The sequence below is a fragment of the Acomys minous genome (assembly GCF_964271855.1).
Source record: "Acomys minous genome assembly, chromosome: 9".
Lineage (NCBI taxonomy): Eukaryota > Metazoa > Chordata > Mammalia > Rodentia > Muridae > Acomys > Acomys minous.
The window spans coordinates 69,350,069-69,374,032 of record NC_140490.1 but is presented as its reverse complement, the minus strand read 5'-3'; the positions used below and the strand labels follow the sequence as shown (position 1 = coordinate 69,374,032).

The 23,964-nt window shown below is 40.5% G+C and overlaps 2 pseudogenes across 2 annotated transcripts; one reads left to right on the top strand and one right to left on the bottom strand.

The window, feature by feature from the left end:
- Positions 1 to 2,441: 2,441 nt before the first annotated feature.
- LOC311606131 (elongation factor 1-alpha 1-like) lies at positions 2,442 to 5,616 on the bottom strand (annotated as a pseudogene). The gene is made up of 2 exons: positions 5,091 to 5,616; positions 2,442 to 3,250 (listed from the first exon to the last, which is right to left on the bottom strand). The product of its transcript is annotated as an elongation factor 1-alpha 1-like (transcript).
- Positions 5,617 to 17,875: 12,259 nt separating this feature from the next.
- Positions 17,876 to 18,841, top strand: LOC311606135 (vomeronasal type-1 receptor 4-like; annotated as a pseudogene). The gene has a single exon. The product of its transcript is annotated as a vomeronasal type-1 receptor 4-like (transcript).
- Positions 18,842 to 23,964: the final 5,123 nt, after the last annotated feature.

The following is a 23,964-nucleotide window of genomic DNA, read 5'->3' as shown; positions in this document are numbered from 1 at the left end:
CTACATGTAGACAACTACATTTGATTTTACTAATAATAAGTGGAATGGAAATACAAAGAGAATAGAGCCTTCAGTGTGTGGTGTGCAGCCTACAGCCCTCAGGCACTACCTCCAATGTGAATGCTGCTGTTGGCTGGGTTCTTCATATAATCAGAAATATGAGGCTGTGACTACTCAGAGTTTTCCATTCTTTACCCTGAAATGTTCTATGTCATATGACTTTTCTTACGGAAGGTATTTAAATATCTGATCACAGCAAATGGTATAAATAAGTGTGTGTGTAGAATTGGTTCCATCCAATATAAGCTAAGTGAATCAGTTTGCTTGAATCACTTGAGTTCAACATTATTTACAGGAGCAAGAAAAACACAAACACAACCGCACCCAGAAAATCTGGCTCTAATATAGGAGACAACCCAAAAAGAGCTGTACTGACAAGATCCCAACCCTCAGTCAAGCCTCCACATCCTGTATTCTTCCCAACACAATGTGCAGGGACGGCAGAAAGAAGCAAAGGCTAGAATCTCCATTGCACCCCCAATGGAACTTTCCCTGTCTCATTACCAGGACCACAGGGCAAGCTACCACCTTCCACTTATTTCACTGCTGTGACTGTGGGCAAATGTGCTCTGTGGGACACACAGTCACTCTGCTTCATGGTGGTCGATGGCCACTACTTCTTGAAGGAGATAGATGTGACATAACAATCCACTACTTCTCCTATTTATGCATTCTCTTCACTTCTTCCAAAGTGCTCTCATAGTATCCTTAGATGATGAATCCCACACCAAAGTGGGTTACTGAGATGGTTCAAACCATTCAAGGATGGGTCAGGGAGAACTAGAAATTAGTTGCAGAAACTTGGTGGCATTTGGGGGTATTGTTGTTGTGGTGGCTGCTGCTGCTGTTCTTCTGCATTCTCAGCTCACACTCACATACCTCTCATTTAAGTGCCACCTCACAGCCCCTCAGGTGCAGGCTCCTGGCTATAAACTGTTTGATTTTGTTCCAACAAGAGAGTGTTCGAGACATCTGAGAGTAGTTCATATTTAACTGTTGAATCATAACACTGGAAAAACTATTAAGCTTAATGCAGTATTGAAGTTTTGAATGCCATTTAATATAAAAACACAGAATCAGGTCGGGGTTCAAATATAACATAGGAGGCTGTGGAACAGAGGCTCACAAATTGGAAGGGAGGAGGCAACCCTAACAGCTACCTTCCTTACCACAAGTGAAGACAGAAGGGACAACCACATCAATGCTGTGGTCCAATGAGCTGGCCCAGCAAGGAAAATACGGCTGCTTAGCCTGACAATCTGAGTATCATCCCAGAACCACATGGAGGAAAGACAAAACCAATTCCTGGAATTACCTTCCAACTTCAACACAAACACACAACCCTTCAAACACGTTTGTGCCAAAATATACACAGGGCACCCTGGAATACAGCATCTCTCAGGACTGTGGGAGGGAGAAAATCCATTTTATTTTTTGAACTTCTAGCACAGAATAACAATATTTCTAGATATTCATACTGCGTTATGTATTCAGGCTTGTACTTTTGATGGACCGGATTAAGTTCATAATTATTAAAGCATTTAAGTGTTTGCATAGCCAAATCAAGCCAAAGTATATTATCATAGAGATTGACTGAAAAACTAATACAAAGACACACAGTAATAATGACAGTTACTTTTAAAGAATGATACTTTTTTTCCTCATTAAACTTGTTTTAATGAGTCTTAAACTTCTGAGATATTTTTGGTCAAGTTGTTTCTATTAAAAGTCCCACTCAAACTAAGGCACTAGCCAAGGACAATACAGGCAGTAAACTTTAAACCCCTCCCCAGATCTAGCCAAGGGTCGGAACGTTCTCCACAGTTGAGTGGAGAGTGGGATATTACTTTCTCACATACTCTGGTGCCTCACCTTTGACCATGTCCCCTGGAGGGGGAGACCTGGTGGCACTCAAAGGAAGGACAGCAGGTTACCAAGAAGAGACTTGATACCCTATGAACATATACAGGGGGAGGTAATCCCCCTCAGGAACAGTCAGTCATAGGGGAGGGGAATAAGGGGAAATGGGAGGGAGGGAAGAATGGGAGGATACAAGGGATGGGATAACCATTGAGATGTAACAAGAATAAATTAATAAAAAATAAATAAATAAATAAAAATATAAAAAAGAAAAATAATAACTTAAAACACACACACACACACACACACCACACACACACACACACACACACACACACACACACACACACACACACACTCCACAAAACATTCTCCTTTCCTTCTGAAGGGCTTTATGGTGCATTTTTAATCACTAAATAGTCTTTTACTGTTAAACTCAGATGGACAATTAAGACACACGTTTCTGAGACCATTCTTCCACAGCTGGTTAAGACTGGGTTAGTAGGTGTTAGACATAATATTCATTTAGCTTTCTGAGCTGTTCTGGGCAGACTTGGTGACTTTGCCAGCTTCAGCAGCCTTGTTTTGCACAGCTTTAATGACACTCACAACAACCGTCTGCCTCTTGTCACAAACAGCAAAACAATCCAGTGGAAAATAGGGAAGCTCTCAACACGCATAGGCTTGCCAGGGACCATATCAGCAATGGCTGCACCACCACACTTCAAGAATGTAGGGCCAGCTTCCAACTTCCTGCTGGACTGATGATCAATCTTTTCTTTAAGATCAGCAAACTTGCATGCTTTGTGAGTGATGTGGCAATCCAGTACAAGAGCATAGCCACCACTAATTTAGCCTGGATGGTTCACCTGAGCACTGAAGCCAGCTGCTTCCACTGGTGGGTCATTTTTGCTGTCACCAGCAATATTGCCACTTCTAACATCTTTGATGGACACATACTTTACATCGAAGCCCACATTGTCCCAGGAAGACCTTCACTCAGTGCTTTGTGGTATATTTCAATAGTCTTGGCTTCTGTTGTGACATTGACTGGAGCAAAGGTAACCACTCTGCTGGGATTGAGGATACCAGTCTCCACTCAGCCAGTCCACAGAGATGGTGCCAATACTACCAGTTTTATAGACATCCTTGAAGGGCAGTCGCAGGGGCTTGTCAGTTGAACAAGTTGGTGACAGGATACAATCCAAAGCCTCCAGCAATGTGGTGCCATGAGTACTGCCATCTTTGTGGGTGACTTTCCATTCCTTGAACTAAGGCATACTGGCACTTGGCTCTAGCATGTTGTCACCATTCCAGACAGAATTTGGCACTAATACTACTACATCAGGGGTGTAGCCAATTTTCTTTCATTCTTTCTTTCTTTCTTTTTTACTTTTTTTGCATGTCTATAATTTACACATCATTTACCAAAATCCCTCTCATCCCCCTAGTAAAATAAAACAGACAGACAAACAAAAGAATCTTGTCATAGAAGTTGTAGTGTGTCTCGCAGTACAGCCTTTTGTCCGCATATGTTCACTTTCAAATGTTCATTGCTACGAGTCATGGGTCTGGTTGGAGACCTACACTCTCATTACCAGATCCTCACTGGGACTACTTTCAGATAGCCCGTTCTTTCTGTATGTCAAGGAGATACTTAATCTTTGAATCTGCAGGTCCAGCCCCTTCATGTGCTCCAGCAGGTCATAGATGGGATAGATGTTGAGGTGAGGTTCACTCAGAGCCCTGTATCAGGGACCACTTCCTTGTCTTCAGGTTAGGGCTTATTCTGTCAACCCCATGTCATCATGGCAGGGCTTACTCTCCCACTCCTGTGTCCTCGGGGCAGGGTCAGCTCTCCTGCTCCAGTGTACTCAGGGCAGGGCAGTCTTACTCGCTCCCTTGTCCTCAGGGCAGGGCCCACTCTCCTGCTCCTGTGTCATCATGGTAGGGCCAGCTCACCTGCTTCCATGTCATCAGGGCAGGGCCAGCTCATATGATCCTGTATCCTCAGGGCAGGGCTGGCTCACCTGCTCCCGTGTCATCAGGAAAGAGCCAGCTCACCCTCTCCCTTCTCCTCATGGCAGAGCCAGCTGACCTGCTCCCATGTCCTCAGGGTAGGGCCCGCTCTCCTACTCCTGTGTCCTTAGGTCAGGGGCCAGCTCTCCCACTTCCATGTCCTCAGGCAGGGTCAGCTCTCCAGCTCCTGTGTCCTCAAGACAAGGCCAGCTCTCAGGCTCCCATGTCCCCAGAGCTAGCTCACCTGCTCCCACATCCTAAGGGCCAGCTCTCCCGTTCTTGTGTCCTCAGGGTCACCTCTCCTGCTTCCATGTCCTCAGGGCCAGCTCTCCTGCTTCCATTCAATTTGTCAGAATGTTGCTGGCCTTCAAGGCCCGGATGGCCTCCTACTCCTCTGGATACTGGATCTTGTGGGCCATCAAGCAAGGGGCAAGTGGAGGCCCCTCAAAGTCTTCATTGAGTAGCTCACGGAAACCATTGATGTTGGCCCAGCTCAGCTTCTTGTCCCAAAGGACTTGTGGCTCTGTTGATTTATGCCTCCTGTGTCTCTGGTTCCATCATGTGCTCCATCAGCCATGGGCTCCCTCCTCGATGCTGCCCCTAGTATCCACCTCTGCATGATCCAGCTTTCGGCACTGAGCACGGACCCAGCCAGTGAGAGGGGGTCCGTGAGGCCTGTGGTGTGGGTAGTGCAGTCCTCACTTGGGCTCCCCTTGAACAGCACCACCTCCACAAACACCATCTCCTTGGCGCACACTGTGCTGGGCCGCAACCCAAAAAGTGGTGGCAGCAGTAGCCCCGAATCCCTGAGAGCTCACCTAAGCATTGTTCCATGGTCCTGCAGTAGTTGGCATGGACGATCCACATGACAGGATTTTGTTCTTTCTGGGAAACATAAGCACTGTGTTTTGGAGCTCTCAGTATGGTACTTTTGTGGCTGTGCAGTCACTGATATTCCACGGATCAGACACAGTGTGCAATCAACGCCATCTTGGATGATCTTGTGTTGGGTATTTCTAATACATTGCAATAAGTGTTTCCTCCCAATCAGGCTACTCTGAGGGGTGAACATTTCTGTGAAGCTCTGGAACACAATCATCCTCCTCAGCTTGCATTGAGGACCTCCTCTTTCAAACCCCACAGACCTGCACCCGCCCCAATTTTCTTAATGTAGGTGCTGACTTCCTTAATGATTTCTTCATATCTCTGCTGGCTTTAAGGTGGCTCAGTAGAGTCCATTTTGTTTACACCAGCAATTGGCTATTTCACACCCAGAAGGGCATGCCCATTTTTGGAGATACCAGCTTCAAATTCACCAACAGCAGCAGCAACAATCAGGACAGCCCAGTCAGCCTGAGATGTCCCTGTGATCATGTTTTTGATGAAGTCTCTGTGTCAAGGGGCATCAGTGATAGTCACATGGTATTTGCTGGTCTCAACTTTCCGCAGGGAGATGTCAATAGTAATACTACACCCACACTCAGCTTTCCATTTGTCCAAGACCCAGGCATACATGAAGGAGACTTTTTTCATCTTTGCAGCCTCCTTTTCAAGCTTTTCTATAATCCACTTGTCAATTCCTCCACATTTGTAGATCAGGTGGCCAGTTGTGGTGGACTTGACAGGACCTACAAGTCCAATGATGATGATGCTGATGTGAGTCTTTTTCTTTCCCATTTTGGCTTTGAATTAGTGGTGATTTTCACAACACCTGAATTCTGACAGCACACCTGTTGAGAAAAACTCGAGAATGATTTTTAGATACTTTTGCTTCCTTACATAAATGTTATGTATTTCAGCTTATTTAATCTGCAAAGAAGCCTGTACAGGATGTGACTCAGGTTCCACCAGGAACAATGAACATATGGAAAACAAGGAAGGTGGGAGTCAATAGATCTCTTTCATGTAGGCTCAGCTTACTGGGCAGAGTGGAGGTGACCAGTGAAAGTAGGTAACTCCCAGCAACACAGTGGTCTCCTGTGGATCTTTATACAGTGAAGTTTCCAAAGTGCTAAGAAAGCTTGTAAGGATAAATAAATAATACAATTTAAGTACATTAAAGACAATTGATAATTTCCACAAAATACGCAGGGAAGTAGAAGGATAAGGTTCCCTTCAAAGGCCGCTGTGTGTGTTTGCTACTCCAGGTGAGGCTTAGAGTCACAGTCTAGCCCTCACTCCTAACACACTCTTGTGGAATTGCCCCACACCAACAGATGGCATCATGGGCATCGTTGGGCAGCTGCTTCCTTCAGTTTTAATTATTCCCTCTGGGAAAAGATAAAGGAGACTCAGAATCCTAGAGAAGCACACCAAACTTAAAACCCAAACTTCGAGAGTCACATGACCCTCTTCCCAGGAAGCTATAAGTAGTTCATATCTGTTGGGGTGAAAAGAGACTCTTCCTCCTTCATGGAACAGCTGTCCTCACATTGACAATGGAACACCAGTGTGCTGCTCAGTCTACTATCAGCTTGACACATTCTGGAGTCATCTAGGAAGACAAAACTCAGTTGACAAAATGTCTGTATTGGCCTGTATTATGAAGGTGTCCTGTTCATACTGACCCACCCTCGGCATGTGGTCCTGGCATATAAAAACCCAAACTGAGAGACTCACCAACATATGGACAGTAAGCAGTATTCCTCTGAGGTTTTGTTGAGGCAGTGTCCTCTGCAAGACTTTCATAGAGTTTGTAATGAAAGAATAAAGAGAAAATTGGCTCTTTATCCTTGTCCTGTAACTTACTTGGTGGGACTTGTCTAGCCCTGGAGCCATTGAATTACTACAGTCATCATTGAAATTCTAGAAATGCAACATGCCACCCTGGGCTGATGATATCAGTGCTAAGGCAGCTGTGCATGAGGTATCCTGTGAACATTGTCAACATTGTCTGTGAAATAGAGAAAATAAGATAGCAAAGACAAGATACAGAAGTTGGATCCCTTAATGAGACAAAATTTAAATCAACAAAATAAAGAATGATGTCTGGGACACTGTTAAAAAAAACCAACCCACAGTTCATAGCTAAGAAGAAGAGACCCAAGTCAAAGACAGATATTATATTCAACAATATGTCATAGAAGAAAGCTCCTAAAATTTAAGGAAAGTGTGTAAGAGGTATACAGATCCCCAAATAGTATGAAAAATAAACACCCGATGTCATATAGTAGTTAAAATACCAAATATATGAGACATAGAAGAATAGTGAAAGCTGTAAGGCAGAAAGATGAAGTAACTTAGAAAGGTAGAAACATCAAATTAGCAACTGACTTTTCTATGGATATTGTCCAGTATAATTTGAACCAATGTTTTGCAAGTTTTGGAAGAATGCAGATGTCAGCCCAGAAAACTATACCCAACAAAACTATCAATCATAATTGAAGGTGAAAGGAAAGCTTTTCATAATAAAGAGAGATTCATTTCATTTATTAGCACTAAGCCATAACCACAGAGAAAACTGTAAGGAATATTTAAGTCTGAAGAGATGGTTAAACACACATGACATATGCAGATTATTTAATCAAAAGAAGTCTAATAAGACACTACAAAAAGATAAATGGCAGAAATAAATATAGATTGATAGATAACTATTAATATTTACAGTCCTAATAAAGAGACACAGACTGACAGTTTGTATGAGAAAACTGTACCTACCATTGCATAGGCTGAAAAAACATGCCTTGCCAACTGCTATATATCACATTACAGTAAGAGGCTGGAAAACGTTAATTCAAGCACTCAGGCCCAAGAAGCAAGCAGGAGTTCATATTTTAACATCTGTAAAAATTAGACTCCAAACCAAAATGAAGCAAAAGAAGTAGTAAAGGACGATGTATACTCGTCAAAAGAAAAATTGACCGTCAAGACATTACATTCCTAAATATTTATGCATTAAATACACTTTAAGTGTGTAAAAGAAACACTGCTCTACTTAAAAACATACATTGATCTTCACACAGTGATAGTTCAAGACTTCAAAACCCTTCAGTAATCTAGAGAAAAAGTAAACAAAAAACAAGAGTTAAATAATGTCATAAATCTAATAGATTTAACAAACATCTATAGAACATTCCAAGAAAATACTAAATAATATACTTTCTTCTCAGAATCACACTGAAGTTTCTTTAACTTTTAGTTTAATGAAAATTTTATCATTACTAGGATGCACAGCAAGTCTGAAAAGACATAATAAAATTGAAATTACACTCCACATCCTATTTGACTACCATGGGATGAAGGTGGATATCAACAACAGAAATCACAAAAAGTATACAAATTCATGGAAACTGGACAACATAGGAATGCATGAAAAGTGGGTCAATACCAAGTCCAGGATTTTAAAAAGTGACTGAACGAAAACAAAATCTTAGCATACCCAAACATATGCAATCCAATGAAGGGGATTCTAAGAGGCAAGCTCATAACACTGAGTCTCTACACCGAATAACTGGAGAGAGCTCACAGTGGTAGCTAAGTGATACACCTGACAGCCCTAACGCAACACGGAGAAATAACGTCCAAAACAATAGGCAGAAAAAATAATCAAACTCAGGGCTGAAATCAATGAAATGGAAAAACAAAAACAAAAAACAATACAAAGAAATGATTAAAGAAAGAGTTGATTCTTTGACTAAGTCATCAAGATTGACAAACTCTTAGCTAAATTAACCAGAAGATGGAAAGAAAAGATCCAGGTTAATACAACTAGAAGTTAAAGGGACACATTATAACAAACACTAACAAAATCCAGAGAATCATAAGGGTATACTATATAATCCAATCAATAAAAAACAACTAGGAAAAGTAGATGAATCTCACAATAATTATGACCCATAAATTTTAAATTAACATAAAATAAATAATTTAAATATACCTATGAAAAACTAAAATAAATAAATAGACCTTTGAAGCTCAGTGAAACATGAGTAGTAACTGAAATAATCCTAATGATAAAAATCTCAGGGCCACATGGATTCAGTACAGAATTCTTCCATGTTTTCAAAGAAAAACTAAAACCAATTCTCCACAGCATATTCCACAAAATAGAAACTGAAGGAATACTTCTGGATTATTTTTATGAAGCCACTATTACCCTCATACCCAAGCCACATAAAAACCAAATAAAATGAAAATTATAGATAAATATATCTTAAGAACATCCCTTGTAAAAATACTTGCAAACAAGCCGGGCGTGCAAACAAAACTCAAGAGCACTTAAAAATATTATCCACTGTGATCAAGGTGCCATTATGTTAGAGATGCACAGAGGGTTCAACATATGTAAATCAATAAATGCAATACGCCATAGAAATATACTGAGAGACAGAAAGCTCATAACCATCTCAGGCTCAGAAATGATATTAGACAAAATCCAATATTCCCTTCATAATAAAAATCTTGGCGAGATTAGGAAAAAAGGGGGGCAAATACCACAATATAGAAAGAGCAATTTGCAACAAATACACAGACAACATCATCCTGGATGGAGAGAGACTCAATGCCCTTTCACTACAATTAGAGTGAAAACAAGGTTTCCAAACTCCCCATGACCATTCAATACAGTGCTTGAAATCCTAGCCAGAGTAATAGCACAACTGAGAGAGATAAGGGGATTCAAAAAGGGAAGGAAGAAGTCAAAGATTATGTTATGATATTGTACATAGAAACTCTACATGTTCCATCAGAAAACTTCTACACCTGATAAACACTTTCAGCACCCTTACAGTAAACACAACTGACACACAAAATCATTAGCCTTCCTGTCTGTAAAAGACAAACATGAAGTGAAAAAGATCAGGGAAGCAATACTTTTCACAATAGCCTAAGAAATATCTTGGGATAATGTCAGGTAAGTGAAAGACAGGTATAATAGAACTTTAAAACATTGAAGAAAGAAACTAAAGAAGACACCTGAATATGGAAGGACTCTCCTATACTCTTGGATATACAGGATTAATATTGTGTGAATTGGGACCTATTTGGAAGTGGAAGCAGAAAAATTTTAAGAGCCAGAGATAATACATGACTCCAAGGAAATGATGCCCTCCAAACACAGTAGGACTAATGTATATCTAAACTCACAGAGTCTGTGGCAGCAAACATAAGACATGCAAGGGTCCAAGCCAGATGGGGTCCAGCACTGAGAGAGGGAATTTGACAAGGGGTCTTACCCCTAACCAAGAAACTATTTGCAATTAATAACAGCTGGAAACTGGACAGTCAATTTTTCTAATGAAATGTCACCACACTCCAGGGCAGAGATGGATGTGGGTGGTGTGAGAGGTAATGGGGAAAGGGAATAACATGATCAAAATTTATTTTATGAAAAAAAAACAGTTTAAAAAAGCATCAGAAAAATAAAACCACTCAGGACTCACTGTAAAGCACACAGAAGACATTTTAAAGTAGCAGCACTGACACACTAGATCCTGTTTTTGAATTATAAAATATCTAATAATGTTTATTATAAAATTAGCCTATAATTATCATGGCAGTATTATCTATCCCACTATCACAATCAAATAAGACATAAACACCTGATAGGTTTTAGAATAGCCTTATTTTACCTAGGGCATGGCAGATATTACCATGACATCTGTTCTAATAATTTCTATCTGGGCCACCTCCCTTTCATAATTCCATAAATACTTGCTTGTTCTGGGCTGCTTTCCTCCACTCATGCCAGTGCGGCCATGTGGTCCTCTCCATGCTTAACCCATCGTGATGGCTCTGCTTCCTTCCTCCTCAAATACCTGTCTCCCTCCCCCCAAGATCCTTCTCTTCCCAAAGCCCTTGAACCTTTGCCACACCTACTTCCTCCTGCCTTGCCCAGGTATCAGCTTTTTACTGGTCAAACAGGAAGGTTATATACAAAAAGGATTTGGATTATCAAATTTTTTTCCAATGAAATGCTTGGTTTGAGTGGTTAATGGGGAGGAAGAGGGAAGACTGTAGATAAGTTCAAATTCTAGGACTCCTCTGTCATTGCTCATTGCCCTTCTGCCTACTCAAGTACTTAGGATCATCACATATCTGAGTTTAGCAAATGACAAATATCCTGGGTACAAATATCCCAGCATTCCCATCATGCAGCTTAACTTGCTATATACTTCATCAGGAAAAGCAGGAGAGTATACAGTCACGTGAAATTAGAATTTTACTTTTCTGCAAATTTGTATTTTACCCTTGCAAGACCTCCAAATGTTTCCTTCTTCTTGTTCCTTCTGATGTGTTTCCATGAACCCGACTCCTCCACTTATTTAGAAAGCACTTACTGTGTCTCATAGGCTATTCTAAACCATTCTTCAGGAGGGTAAGTGAATAAGGATATCAGGAAACATCCTTTATCTGAAAGACCCTTGCAAAGTGTAGACAAGCAGGTAGAGAAGCTAGCTCACTACAACTAGTAAATGCTTGACATAGCAAGGTACCACTAAGTAAAGAAAAGGTAAGAATAAACACGGTAAAGCATTTCCAAACACAAAACACATTCAAGACATTGATGTAGTCACAAAATAAACTAGAAAGCACAGGGGGAAATGTCATCTTTCAGAGATTGCCATGGTGGCTTGAAAAATAAGCTCCAGTTGAGAGCCATATGTCTGATCCCAGTGCTGTGTAAATAGCCCAGGGGCATTGTAGGACAGCAGCCAGCTCCCACTTCTGTTCAGCATTGGTGCCTATCCAGAAAATGTAGCATTTGCTAGGTCATCTTTTCCCTTCATTTCAGACATACTTCCAGAGTTTAGGGCTCCATCCTCAAGATGTGCTGTTTAGGCACATGGTATTAACACACAGACATCAGGACCAGGAGTTGAAGGGAGCTGGCTGCTGAAATTCATGTAGTGCAGCCTTGTCAGGCTACAGTACATTGGGCTTCTGAGAACTCCACAGCCTCTGGCCCAGGAGGATATGGAGTGTCCAAAAGCACACAAACCACACATCTTTCTGGCTTCCTTTACTGCTAGGGGCTGAGAGGGGGCAAATGGCTGCTCAACAAAGATGCCCAACAACTGCCCTTATTGTCTAAGAGAAATGGGAAGATCTCAACAGTCACTGGAGGAGTACCAAACAGTGCCTGGCAGGGGAGCCAAGGCCACACTAGTTCCCGGGGGCAAGAGTTAAAACTCTCAAAAGGAATGCATGCAACTATTCAGGGGGAGGAGATCCCCCTCAGACACAGACATAGGGGAGGGGAGTAGGGGGGGAAGTGGGAGGAAGGGAGGGATGGGAGGATACATGGGATGGGCTAACAACTGAGATGTAATATGTATAAATTAATAAAAATGTATTTAAAAAAAAAGGAATGCATGCAACGACCTTGTGGTGGGTTTTCAAAACACCCATGTCTCTTTGAAACATTTATTAATGTCTGGCTAAGTTGAAGGCATCCTCAGAGAGGAGGGCTGCTTCTCCAGAGACTTCAAGAGTGTTTACCTAGTTTCCAGTCTTCGTCACTAGTGGTAAGCGACAAGAATGAGGGGTTAGCACTTCACCTGACATTTTTATCCAGAATGTTTATTGCCTGTACTTTCTCTTGCATTTTAAAAGTAAAAGCAAATACATGTGTACTTGGTTTTGATATAAATTATGAAATAGCACAGGCAAATTGTATCTGAGAGGTAGTAATGAACCTAAATCAACAAATTTTACTCACATTTCCGCATAGGTTGCACAGAATATGAATGGGCTAAATATGAGCACCGGATCAAGGAAATATTGTGAAAGAAAATAAATTCACAGGACAAATTCTTCCTGTGGCAGTGTGGAGTTTTATTCAGCCATGCTAGTGATTAATATGTATAATAAGGTTAATGATCCTCGTGTGCGAGGCTAAAAAAAAATGATTAAGCAAGTAAGAGCAATTGGTAATTTGGCAGAAGCCTCATGCTGGGTTCCCAGAACCAACATGTCAGTTCACAGCTTCCTGAGTTCCCCATTCTTTCTTAAAACCTCTATGTACCAGGCACCCATATGGCCTGCGCGCGCGCGCGCACACACACACACACACACACACACACACACACACACACACACACACACACTCATGCAAAGAATTTGTAAGATAATGAGTTTTTTTAATCTAAGTTTTGGTTTTGGTTTTTAAAAACTCCACAGTCAGTGTGTCAGTTTCACCTGTACATGGCTCTGAAAATATCTGAATGCTGTGCTTAATAAACTGGCCCACAATAAGTGTCATGAAAAAGAAAAAGGGTTGATGTTTTTTCCTATGAAAAGTAGTCATCAGCGAAGAGAATTTCAGGGCAGAGCTAGTTCAAATCTTCCAAGTTTTGTGTCTCAAATGCACAGTGTCTTCAGTAATCGGATTTATCTTCAACTTTTGGGAGGCAACCAAGGGCAACAGTACCACCTTACAATATTTTAGGAGTCTCTTGCACTTCCATGACCAACAATTTCAAAGAAAGTTTTTATGTCTGACGCTGGAGTCTCTGACAGATAGAATGTGGCTTTGAGGAGACACTATCTCCTCAAGTCACACAATTTCATTAGAATGTTCTCTATACTTAATGCATGGTAAATAATTTTAAGTAAATTTAAATATGGGATTTTCAAACTTCTTCACTCTTCTTGTTTTCTGCATTGACCTCTCCCCTTTCCAAAATTATTTTCCCATTAGTATCACTTACATCCTGCTTCCTCTTCTGTTTTGTCCCTGCCTTGCTGTACCAGACATATCCATGAGACTTTTCTATAATTTATTTATTTCTACAGTTATTCCAGGTTATGGCCTCATGTCTGAAGATTTGGAGTTAGGAATCATTGATGAGAAAGAACATGCTATTTGTCTTTCTGTCAATATTGTTTGAAAACAATAATTTCAGCAAATTATTTCTAATGGTTTTCTGGTGGAATTTTGAGATCTATTATGTCTACTAATCATCTGTAAATAGGGAAAGCTTTTCTATTTATGGTTGTATCCCTGTGGTTTTTCTTTCTTGGCTTAGTGCTCTAGGCAATGCTTAAAGCACTCTACGGAACAGGGATGGTGAACTTCATTAGGAAACAATTACAAAATATTTTCCCACACACTTTGTGATAGTATGAATGAAACAGGCAGCACAGGGTCACTGGAAATGACACTAATTGAAAGGGTTAAGAAATATGGCCTTGTTGGAGGAAGTTTAGCCTTGTGTGTGTCACTGAGCCTGGCCTTTGGGGATGCAAATTGTTAAGCCAGGACTGGTCTCTCTCTCTCTCTCTCTCTCTCTCTCTCTCTCTCTCTCTCTCTCTCTCTCTCTCTCTCTCTCTCTCTCTCTCTGCTGCCTGTGGACCCAGATGTAGAACTCTCAGGTACCTCTCTAGTACCATGCTTCCCACAATGATGGTAATGGACTAAACCTCTGAACTGGAAGCCAACTCCAATTAAACGCTTTTTTAACCAAGAGTTGGTGTGCTCATGGTTTCTCTCCATATCAACAGAAAAGGAAGACACCAAAATTAAACAGACCAGAATACTATGTAAGCCAATGCTCTTCTATGCACTTTGACATTCAGAGTCAAAGCTCTGAAGCTTCACATTGGAGTTTACACTTCACTATCAAATATATTCATGCCCATATCCCCACCTGATTTTGATGAGACTGCTTCTAATCTGATGATGTTGGCTGCATTATATAGAGGCTTTATTGTGTGGAGGCCTGTTCCCTCCAGTCCTGCTCTCTCTAGGACTTTTATTGTCCAAGGTTTTCTCTGCATCTATGTAAATGATCATATGATTTTCCCATTTATATGATTTTTACAGTTATTGACTTACATATGCTGAATCTACATGATAATGCTAACTTGTTCACTGTGTGTATTCTTCATGATATATACCTACATCAATTTGCAGGGGTTTTTTAATAAATGAATAAAATGTCTATTGAGGAAAATATGAATAGGAAGCTCTTTTCCCATATTTCAGCATAAACACATATTGTTTAATTGTAAAATTTCCCAACACTTACTTATCTATTTTCCATTTTAATCTTTTTAAATTGCATTTTTTTCATTTGGTGTATTCTGATAACACTTTCCCCGCCTCCAACTCCTCCAGCTTCTTCTGACCTCCATACTAACAGACTTCAGGAAGAGACCATGGATGGACACAAAGCCAATCACAAAACCTTTGACCTACAATCTGTCCTGCCTGAAAACTACACCAGGGGAATAGTGCTACAGAACTTATGGGACTAGACAACAAATGTGTGATTATACTTAAGGCCGACTACATAAGAAGGAACCCAAACCCATCACTGCATAGGTGACCAGAGACTAGATACTCCTCAGGCCTAGGACAAAACCAAACACTACTGGTCTTTTTAAAAAGATATCAAAAAAAATCCATAAAATGATTCCCAATGATATTTTACTATACTCTTAGATCAGTGTGCTATCCAGTCATTATCAGACAGGCTTCCTCCAGTAAAAGATGGAAACAAATGCAGAGACCTGCAGCCAGATATTAGGCAGAAAGGGAATCTATATGGAAGGTCCCCATCAAAACCCTCCCCACAGAACACAGGGAATCTATTGGAAGATGAGGCAGAAAGATGGTAAGAGCCAGAAGGGATGAAGGACACCAGGAAAACAAGGCCCTCTGAATCAACTAAGCAAGGTGCACACAAGTTCACAGAGCCTGAAGCAGCAAGCATGGGAAGGAAAATGAGGATACAGGAGGTCCTGTGGAGATGTGGGAGGCTCAGTAGACAGAAACGTGGTTACTTGTTCATTTTATCACCTCAAATTATTTTTCTCAAAATAATTAAAAAGTAATTAAGCCTGAAAAACTTCTGAGCAAAACAGATGTAGTAGCTGTGGGGAGAGAAGGAAGCTGTACTTCAGGGACTGAGGCCCTGCAGAGCCCTTGCTTCCCCCTGACACTATGACAACATGAAACTAAAATTCAGCAATACCTAATGGCACCAAGAGCCCCACAGATTCAGACAGTACAAATATGACCTGGCTAATGTCACCTTCCCAGAGCTGCTCCAGAGACCGTTTGTATTGTAGAGGTGCAGGTGAGTCCATGGAGGTATGATCCTCAATCCGATCAGCTGTGCCATAGAATTTCATTAAAGATCAACTTTCTCTCTCTCTCTCTCTCTCTCTCTCTCTCTCTCTCTCTCTCTCTCTCTCTCTCTCTCTCTCTCTCTCTAAGCCAGGAAGTGGATGAGAGACTCTGTGAGCATTGGGTCTTCTATTTTCCTTCTGACCCTGAAAAGGCTTGTTTCTAGGTCCTCAGAGACCATGGATTCCTTCCCAGAGATAGAGAAATGGAAGATAAATGCTGAGACATCGCTGTCCATCCTCAGGCTGGATTACCATGACAGAGCTCTGGGTGGGTCTTTGCCTGAGGTTACCTCCTTGCTTTTGTAAAGGAACCATTAAGTTATAAAGGACTTTCAAATGTCTATCAAACATTTGAGACAATAATGAAACACTTCTGTAATATTAACACTAGAGAGACTGTGGCAATATAATTGTTCAAGGCTAGCCTGGTTTAAATAGGGAGACTCTGCCTCAAAAAATAACAAGACAAAACAAAAACAAACAAAAATAAATTTGTGGTGTTCGTATTTGCCAGCATTGTGACTTCAACATTCCCACTAGTGTTTGTAAAATTTGTACTTTTTACTTTGATGTGTTTTCACTTTTCAAATAGGCACATGTTTTCTTTTACAATAACAATTTAATTCCTAATTTGAAGATTTTCCTTCTATATCCACCCTTAACATCTCTCAATTATATATTGAGGACCCATAATTCAAAACCTTTACTAGTCTCATGGCAGCAACTAACACCTCATTAATCCCCTTCTTCAATCCCACTGATCAGCAACAGCTGGTCTCTGGATGCTCCTTCATCCCTTAGATGTTCTGAGCTCCCTCAGTGGGGTCGCAGATACCCCAGGTCATCTGATGAGAGCACAGCCCTCTGCTACCCGTCTCCTAGGACCACCCAAGAGCTCTGCTATGCAGTCCTGCCTGCAACCTGGCAGATACATGAACTTTTTTTTTACAAGAGTCTTTTCCAAAACCTCTTCTGGAAATTCAGCTTTAATTGTGTGGCTTTGTCAGGAAAGGTTACACAATTTGACCTGACACTGAGAACCACCTTTAAAAATATCTAGTAAACTGTCATGCAGGGTGAATTCACCTAAGGGTCACTTACCATATTAAGACATAAACATAAAAATTTAGCATACTAAGATGTAGAGATTGAAGTTTTAAAGCTGTGACGCCAAATGCCATTCTAGAAACTGTTGTACTACTCAAGAAGCAGGTATGGTCATAGACCTAGGGGAGGGGAATAGGGTGAAAGTGGAAGGGAGAGAGGAATGGGAGGATACAAGTGATGGGATAACAACTGAGTTGTAATCTGAATAAATTAATTAAAATTTAAAAAGAAAATACAAGAAATTGTTGTATTACTCAAGACAAAGATACCAAAAAAAAAACAAAACAAAACAATGAAGGAGCCAGTGTGGAACGTAAAGTGGCTAAGTGAGAGCTGTCACGAGGGCTGACTAGCAAGGTTTCCCAGTGTCTGAATGTAATACTGGGGCAGGCAGACAGGCTAAGGATGAGCTTCAGGTTTTGGGAACTGGGGAATTGGGTGGGGAAATATGATGAAACAGAATGAGAAGCAGGGAGATATTTTGATTGGGGACCTTGGAGTTCAGTTGAACTATGCTGAGAGATAAAAAGGGTAATGCATGTAGACACACAGACACACAGACACACAGACACACACACATTAAATTTGTTACCACAAAGCTCAAAAATGTCTTCTTTAAAATTTTAGGTTTGAACACCAGTTACCACTCTCTATTATGCAAAATTTGCTCTTCAGATCCATATCTAGCATTTCTATTGCTTTCTTCAAAAAGAGTTCACACCCTGGATACAAGTTTTCTATCTAAGATGAAGAAATGGTTTTGAACTGTATTAAGAAGATAACTTTCCTTTCTATGACTGTGGTTGGGACTCTGGGGAACATGTCTGTTTTGTGAATTATATGATTAGTTGGTGGGGAGGCCCTGAGAAGAAACCTATACACCTTATTCTCATCCACTTGGCTTTTACAAACATCACAATACTTCTTGCAAAAGGCTTGCTTAAGACAATAGCAGCTTTTGGTTTGAGAAACTTCCTAGATGATATAGGCTGTAAGATCACTGTTTACCTAGAGAGGGTGGCCCGTGGCCTCTCCATCTGCACCAGCAGTCTCCTCACTGTGGTCCAGGCCATCATCATCAGTCCCAGAGCATCTGGGTGGAGGAGGCTCAGGCCAACGTCTACGTGGCACATCCTTCCATTCTTCTCAGTCTTTTGGATACTCAGTTCTTTGATCAGCATGAACTTACCAATTTATATTAAAAGCACCAATAGTTTGAACATAACACAGGATAAAAGAAGTGACAACTATTGCCATTTTCTGCCTGAAAGCTGGATAACAAGATGGATTTTTCTCACTCTTCTGGTCCTGAGAGACGCAGTGTTCCAGGGCACCATGGGAGGGGCCAGTGGCTACATGGTGTTTCTTCTCCACAAGCACCACCAGCATGTCCTCTACCTTCAGAACTCCAAGATTCTCTACAGAACTCCTCCTGAGCTGAGAGCTGCTCAAAGTGTCCTCCTTCTGATGCTCTGTTTTGTTTTCTTCTACTGGACAGATTGTGCCTTTTCTCTATTTATTAGTATCTCTTCAAAGGACAATACCTTGATGGTAAATATTTATGATTTTCTGACCCTTGGTTATGCAACTTTTAGCCCTCTTGTGCTGATTCACAGGGATGAACTTCTAGTTGGATGTTGGCATGCTCAGTGGGACAAACTGAGAAAATGTGTCTCTCATTTATCTGTTTAATAAATGTGAACGAACTCTCAGTTCTTGAATATTATGTATAAGACAAAATCTCACAAAGCATTTTAGGCATGTGTTTATTCTCAGACACTCTTCTTGTAGTCTTAGCTGAGATAGAGTGGACAACCCTCACAAATTACAGTGGCATAGAAACTTCATTCTCTATTTTTCCACTCTTTTGTATGAATTTTTTTAAACTTCTCTGTATTTTTTTTTGTCTGCATGTATGACTGTAGAGGCTGCATGTACCTGGAGAAGCTGGAAGATATTCAAACATCCAGTGACTGACTGGAGTTAGATTGTTCTGAAACAATGTATGTTTGCTAGAAATTTCACATCTATTCTCTGGAAGAAAAGACAATGCTCTTAAGTGCTGAGCTATCTCTCCAGCACTGAGAAAATTATTTTAATTAGGATTTGTAAAACTGTTTTTGCTACTACCATGACTGGAGGCATGCAAGTGAATTTTTTATACCTTAGCAAATTTCATAGTGATGCAATCATGATTGTCCAAGAATTTCAACATCTTGTACTTGACACAGTGCTTTTTTAAATATTAGAGACACACAGCTATTTGGACAACTTCAAAGTGTCTATAGTTATCCATCCATAGAAAATATTATATACAATTATGAGCGAATGATATTTACTGTGAATCCAGTTAATGGGAACCCAGTGCATGTCAGTCACAGATCTTAAATTCACTGAAACATGCCTCCCTGAAGGAATAAACACTGAATATATGGGATAAACTAGATAAAGAATAGACAGTAAAGTTTCATTTTATATCTGTATATAGTTCTGTGTTGATAAAAATAAATAAATAAATAAATAAAATGTGGATTTTACTTGTTTTCAAGATGAAACAGTGATCGTGATTGAGAAAGATAGAGGCTTGTGTGCACCTGCCCTTTGTTAATGCCTGAGTGCTCTCCACAGCACCATCCAGCTCTTTATCACCAAAGTGCTGGAGTTTAGCTGGTTCTACATTCACTTACATGCAGGGTTTGCTGCCTAATTTCTTACGTTGGGCCCAAACACTAAGATATGGACATGGTTCTAAGAATATGGTGGGCACACTCTGAAAAATACTTATTGATAGTATCATTGAACCTGAAATTGTTGAAATCATTACAAGTATCTTGATGTGTTATTTTAAAAAGCTTGCCCGTCATATCTAACTAGAACCCCTATAAACATTTGGACGCATCATGGCTCTACTTAACAACAACGAATAAGTATTTATACTTTGATTAGTTGCACAGTATACACAAAAAATCTTAAGAAATTCATCTGTATTGTATCGTGCCATAGTTTATTAAGTGTCTATCTTTATAATATGAAGATCTATTTTGTTTATGTGTGTGTGTGTTGTGAGTTTTTGCCACATTTCTGCAGGTGTCTACACAGGCCAGAAGAGAGAACTGGGTCCCAGGGAAGTAGAGCTGCAGGCTGACATGAATCCTGTGAGGTGGGTGTTGGGTAGAAAACCAGGGTCCTCTGCAACTGGTCTCTTCACCATTCCTCAGCTCTTTGTCCCTCTTGTGTAAATGTGACTTGTTTGTAGGTGACATCATTTCTCATGTTAGTCTTAAGGCTCTATTTTTAAAGCCCTTTTCTATGTATCTGATATAAAGACCCAGATAAATAAAGCTTCCAAATTAGTCTATGTAATTTGACTCAAAAGGAAGTGATGTGAGAACACAGAGAAGGGATGAAGAAAGATGTGTTTAATCTGAATGATGGCGAGGTTGGCCAACATTAAGAACAGACGGAGGCTGTAGACGTGACTGTGAGTAAAAGCACCTGCTGACACCCAACCTGATCTGTCCTTAAAAAGAAAACTGACTCCCACAAAATGTCCTTTGACCTCCAGATGCATGGTGAAACACAGATATGAACATACTGAGAAACATATAAAATAAATCTTATGGTGTAATTTAAAAATTAAAAAATAATAATTGATAGGAAATGTATAAATTTTGACAATGTATATCCAAGGATGGCCTTGGCTCTGAATCACACATAGAGTTAATATAATTTAATGTATCTCTTAAGTCAGAGCAGACTGGGGAAAAATAAAATGAAATCTTGATCAGAATATAAATTAAAATCTTAATACATGATAAAAAGTAGTTACAAATCTAAATATATATAAAATAATAAAGGTATCCTTGAAATGAAATTAAACCATGACCTTCAGTTACCTCATCAGACATTTGACAACTGGATTAGTCTAAACATCACCTCAGAGTTTATCATTTCTGTATGCTGGATATATTGCTCTTTACTGGAACAAGCTAGTGGAATGTTATACTAAATAATATAAGTCAGCTACATGCAGATAAATCTTTACTAAATTACATGACTGACACAGCAGTGGCAAGGAAGTGATGCTGGGTCTCAACTGAGAGGATTTTTTTAATAGGTTTTAGACAAAGAAATGGGTTTTACAGCATATGATTGGACTGAAAAGCTGTAAGCAAGGAGTTAAAAGCCTTGGCATTTCATAGTTCAGTAATGGCTGTAGGGGCAAGTTGACCTATAGAAAAGATTGGTTTAAGCAGTCATGCCAGACTAAGAATGCATCTGATAGGGGGAGGCATTAGGAACTTTGGCCTGGCTTCTCCTAATTGGCTGTTGCTATGTGCCAGAACACCTGTTGGTCTGCTTGACCAACAAAGAGCATATTTGGACTTTCACAAAGTGAGCTGATTGTGTTGCTAGGGGAATTTTTCTGTTTAGACTACTTTGTGGGTTTTCCTGGAATCTGAGTTCATGCTTGGCCAGGTTTAACACAAAATGGAGTTTCTCTTTCAAAATGGAGTTTGTCTGGTCCTTACAGAGGAAGGAGGAAGCTGCACTTTAGGAACCAACCCTGCATGCTTCCTTGAAACTGAGAACAACAGGAATCCTAAAGTGCAAATACAAACTGGAAAGTCCTACCTGGCTTCCTGACCCAGCACTCACCTTCAGCACAGGCTCCAAGGTGAGAGGAACTCACAGCCCTTTAGGTCACTTGCAGGAACACATTTTTTAAAAGGAAAAATTCAGTTCTCTTTCACTAAGCAATGGAGGTTTAGGGGGGCTTCCAGCCTTAGAAACTCAACTCCTCTCATACCAGAAAGATTGAGGACAGCTGGTAAGATGTCACCTCACAGATGCTGAAACATATCTCCCCCTATGTTCAACATCAGACAGTCCTGTGATGGGTTTCCCCTGAGGTTTTCATCTTATATTTTAAAGAAGGTAGAAAATGGAAGTACCTTTCTGTGTACTAAGAAAATTTCTGGAAACCTGGACAAGTGGTACATGTTTTTAATCCCAAAACTTGGGAGTTGAAAGAAGCTGATTTCTCTGTTTGAGGCCAACTTATAGTCTTTACAGTAAGTTTCAGGACACACAGGGCTGCACAGAGAAACCCTGGAATTACAGGCTTGTACTACCATACAAGGCAAGGCTGGTCATTTTTGGCAAGCTTTAAGTTTGTTTTAGGGGGAGTTGCTTTTTATTTTGTTTTTGTGAGGAGTTGTTTGATTCCTTGTTTTGTTTTGTTGCTTGTTTGTTTGTTTATGAAACAGAGTCTCACTATGTCACCATGGTTGGGATGGAACTGGTTATATAAACCAACCTGGACTCAAACTCACAGAGATCTACCAGCCTCTGCTCCTGATAAAGGGCTAATATCCAAAATATATAAAGAACTCAATAAACTTAGAACCAACAAGCAAAACAATCCAATTAAAAATGGAGTATAGAACTAAACAGATCTTGAAGCAACCATTAAAGAAAACACTAAATCTGAAATATTCCTGACACAAAACAGCCAAGAAATCAAGCCTTAGTGATTTAAGAAGACTGAACAAGGAAGGTACAACGTCATGCTAGACTTCCCTAGACTCCTTATGAGTAGGATGCACCTAGATTCACATTCAATACAATCTCTTTAGAGTTAACAGTATTCTACAGCATGGATTGCCCTTGGCAGGGATAGCAGGGCTTGAAATTATAGCCTGTGCCTTCCTACCTTGACTAACACAGATCATGTCTCAGCAATTCCAGCAAATACAAGCACAAGTGCATGGCATAGAGCTCAAAGACACTGCCCTTCTTTGTGTATTGATATGAAGGCAAGCCAGAGACAGGTAAGAGTGAGTCTGAAGCGTATTTAACCTAAGACAGGGCATGAATGATGGAATTCAAATGCCAATGGCGGATAAAGGTAAGTATTCAACTCACTGACCTAAAACAGGTTCTTCATAATTTTATTTTAGAAGGGGCAGATGTGGGGAGCCATGCTAAATTCAGCCATGTTAGAAATCCCGTGCTTAAGCTGCACACTGTGACCTTCAAGTTGTTGACCTTTGCTGAAGGAGGTCTTGTGTTTTGGCTATCTTTGGATTGTTTACCTTTGAAAGAAATAGGGAAGTTCTTACAGGGAATTACCCAGAGAAATAAGGAAGTTCTTACAGGGAACTGCCCAGAGAAATAGGCACATTCTTACAGGGAACTGCCCAGAGGATTAAGGAAGTTCTTACAGAGACCTATTCAGAGGGTTGTATTCTTGCCTGGGGCTAGCAGAAGTGAGATTACAATAGAGCTTGTATTGACCTTGCTATATAAAGTCTACTCGCCTGCATTAAAGAGAGTCTTGATCAGAAATCTCTAGACTTGATTAAATTTTCCTTGTGCCTTTGTCCCCCACTTTAAATCCCCACTCTCTCTTCCACCGAACTCTGTTCGATTTGTCCTTAGGCTGGGACAACTGACCACCATGTTAGTGGATAAATATCAGTTATACAAACTGACCCTAACAACAGACTCAGCCATTGAGTCTTGGATTAAAAAAAATTCCTACAGCATGGGCCAAAACTGCAGGACAAGGCCTGGCTAAACTCCAAGCCTCAATCTTTATGGAACTTAAACCAGGGCCTGATGCAATTAGAATTTGGCAGTATTCAATGTCCCTGGAAGCTAAATTAGGCATCACCCTCATATAAGGAGCCTGTTGAACTCTGGGGTGTTAAGATCATGCCAATCAGCTTGGAACACACTCCTGCTACCAGTGAAGAAGCCCCACATCAGTGATTACAGACATTCATGCCACAGTACTCAACCCTTACACTCTATTAAGTGTGCTCTCCCCAGAACATC